We start from the raw sequence: 3,270 nt of genomic DNA, 5'->3' as shown, positions 1-3,270 counted from the left end.
TGCTGGTTTTTCAAACTAAGAATGTAGTCAAACTTGGTATACTACTTTTAGTTGAATAGGAAACAAGGTAAGTCAGTAATATTAAACTAGTGATAATCTTTTGAAATAATTACGTGAATGCATGAAATCACAAAAACCCATTGCATACTTTATTGAAAAATAAACTCTGATTCTGAAAAGTTCACCAGACGTACAGCTTGATGTGAACCGGTGATGATTTTCCAAAATAAAAGTTCCGACTAAAATTTTTTTTAAAGTACGAGGACGAAAAATTATAGTATTTCAAATCAACCTCATTATTTTAATCGTTATTTTTTGGGGGGGTCCAATTTGGTAATGGAGTCCAGGATAGCGAGGGGAGGATTAGCCGACAACCTGCCACCAATGTCGACTTCTGTCAAAACTTCTATGACCAAAGAGCTCCAGTGGTTTAACAAAAAAAAAAAAAAAAAAAAAAAAAACATACACACTAACACCTAGTGAAAGATAATGTCTGTTTAGAATATGGAAAAATATTTGTGTATAATATATATTAGGGCTGTCAAACGATTAAAATTTTTAATCGAGTTAATCACAGCTTAAAAATTAATTAATTGTAAATAATCGCAATTCAAACCATCTATAAAATATGCCATATTTTTCTGTAAATTATTGTTGGAATGGAAAGATAAGACACAAGACGGATATATACATTCAACATACTGTACATAAGTACTATATTTGTTTATTATAACAATAAATCAACAAGATGGCATTAATATTATTAACATTCTGTTAAAGCGATCCATGGATAGAAAGACTTGGAGTTCTTAAAAGAAAAAATTTTAGTACAACTTATAGAAATTTTATATTAAAACCCCTCTTAATGTCTTCGTCTTAATAAAATTTGTAAAATTTTCAATCAAAAAATAAATTAAGACTAGTAGCTTGCCATTGTTGATGTCTATAATTACACAATGCTCATGGTGCTGAAACCCATGAAATCAGTCGCACCCAAGCGCCAGCAGAGGGTGACTAAACACCAAAAAACACAAGTAACAAGTGGACATGACACTGTGCTGTCATTTTAATCCAGACATGTCCAAAGTCCAGCCCGGGGGCCAAATGCGGCCCTTGGTCAAATTTCATCCGGCCCCCAGCCTCTGTCATAAAATCAATAACGTCTGGCCCGCACACAGACTTAATAAATTGGTCAGCAGTACTGCTACCAGCATATGAAGTAGCTTACACACTAAATGCTGCTCCACATTTACCCACCAAAACGCAGCAGCACTCTAAGCAACATTACCCCGGGTGACCCCTTTATTTCCAATTTTCTAAAATGGCGACAATCAACAAACAAAATTAAGTTGACTGCGATGGCCGACGCTTCAAGGATAGGTGGAAATTGGACTATTTCTTCATTAAAAGACGCAACAACTGTGTCTGCCTCATTTGCAAAGAGACAGTCGCTGTTTTTAAAGAGTTCAATGTAAGGCGATATTACCAAACAAGACACGCTGACATGTATGACAAGATTACAGAGAAGACACGTTGCGAGAAATTCAAGCAACTTGAAGCTAGTTTAATTTTACAGCTGCAGTATTTCACAAGAGCCCGAGAGTGGAATGAGAACGCCACAAAGGCTAGTTGCGAGATTGTTGAAATTATTAACTTAAAAAAAATAATAAAGAAGATGTGACACATGGAATGGCTTGCTAAAATTTGCCTAAATATATTGCTGTACGTAAAGGATGTCAGCCAAGGTCGGCCCCCCACATTTTTACCACACCAATTCTGGCCCCCTTTGCAAAACGTTTGGACACCCCTGTTTTAATCTGTTTGAGCAGGGCATGTGCGTTAAATGCGTCAAATATTTTAACGTGATTCATTTAAAAAAATAATTGCTGCCCGTTAACGCGATAATTTTGACAGCCCTATATAGAAATTAATGATTACCATGTGTCAAATGAAGTGGACATCATGCATCCTACTTTTTAAAAACGTTACATAATTGTCACTGATTTTATGACTGTTTTAGTTATAAGTTAGTAAGTAATTGTTATATTTATAAGCAGTTAATTTTAAAATATACATTTTTGTGCAGATTAGCTGTAGTTTGCATTACTATATGCATTTTATCTTATTTTGTAGACTTCAAAAGTATGATTTTTTTACATAATAGCCCAGGAAATTCCAGCTTCAGTGATTATGACTGTAGTGACCACAGTGATGGTGATGATGAGTGACTGCCAGACAACAACAGAGGCATTGGTGCTTAGGTGTAGGAGTCACAACTAGAAGTTTCATTGGTTTTCTTATTCAGGCCTGTCCATTGTGCCTGAAGTATTGAAATTTCCCAAAAATTGTTGAAATGTTATCCAAGCATGAAAAGCATCAAGGGTTTGTATATTCACAATAGAACACAAGTTAATTCATTTTTGATAGTAAATTTACATTGTTTTATGTAGAGTGTGCAGGTGCATGAAGTCCACTGGATTGGACATGTCTGTAACTTCATGATTTAAAAAACAAAACAAAAAAGTGTAACTTCATGAAATGGAACATTGTTTTCATTCGATAAAAACATTCAAAAATTATCTTGACCAAGGATTTCCAAATTCACGCATCGATGGGGTTAATAATAATAATAATAATAATAATAATAATAGTAATAAATTTTATATGAAAGCGCCTTTCTGGCACTCAAGGTTGCCATACAGTCATTTTAAAAACATTTAAACAAATTTAAGATTGAAAGACATTAAAAAATAACAAACTATAGAATGTTTAAAGCAGATCTTAAATACTGAAGAGATGTAAAAATAAAAATACTAATAGATAGAAATAATTAAAAAACTTATAACACAAAGAAATGGGGATTATTGTGGATGGGCGGGTCTAAAAAGACCTATAGGATAGGGGGGTGGGTGGGGGTCCAGTTTTAAATTTCTCTGGTTGCAGTTTTTTTTAAAGCCCAAATTTCCTTTTGTATGCAATATTGACCAATTTGAATATTAGGAACCCAATAACACACGTTATCAGCAGAGGTGGTTAGAGTGGCCAAAAATTTTACTCAAGTAAGAGTAGTCTTACTTCTTAATATTACAAAAGTAAAAGTAGGCATCCAAAAATTTAAGAAACAAAAAAAAAAAATCTTTGAAAATAGTCAAGTAATGAGTAACATTGTGGGTAACCGCTTAAGATGTTAGCGTTTTTTTTTTTTGGGGTAAAACAATGTTTTTTTTAATCTATATGAATGGTTGTTATTATTATATTGTATGATAGGGA

This window comes from Corythoichthys intestinalis, chromosome 10 (genome assembly GCF_030265065.1).
Source record: "Corythoichthys intestinalis isolate RoL2023-P3 chromosome 10, ASM3026506v1, whole genome shotgun sequence".
Lineage (NCBI taxonomy): Eukaryota > Metazoa > Chordata > Actinopteri > Syngnathiformes > Syngnathidae > Corythoichthys > Corythoichthys intestinalis.
This window is presented reverse-complemented; position numbering follows the sequence as displayed.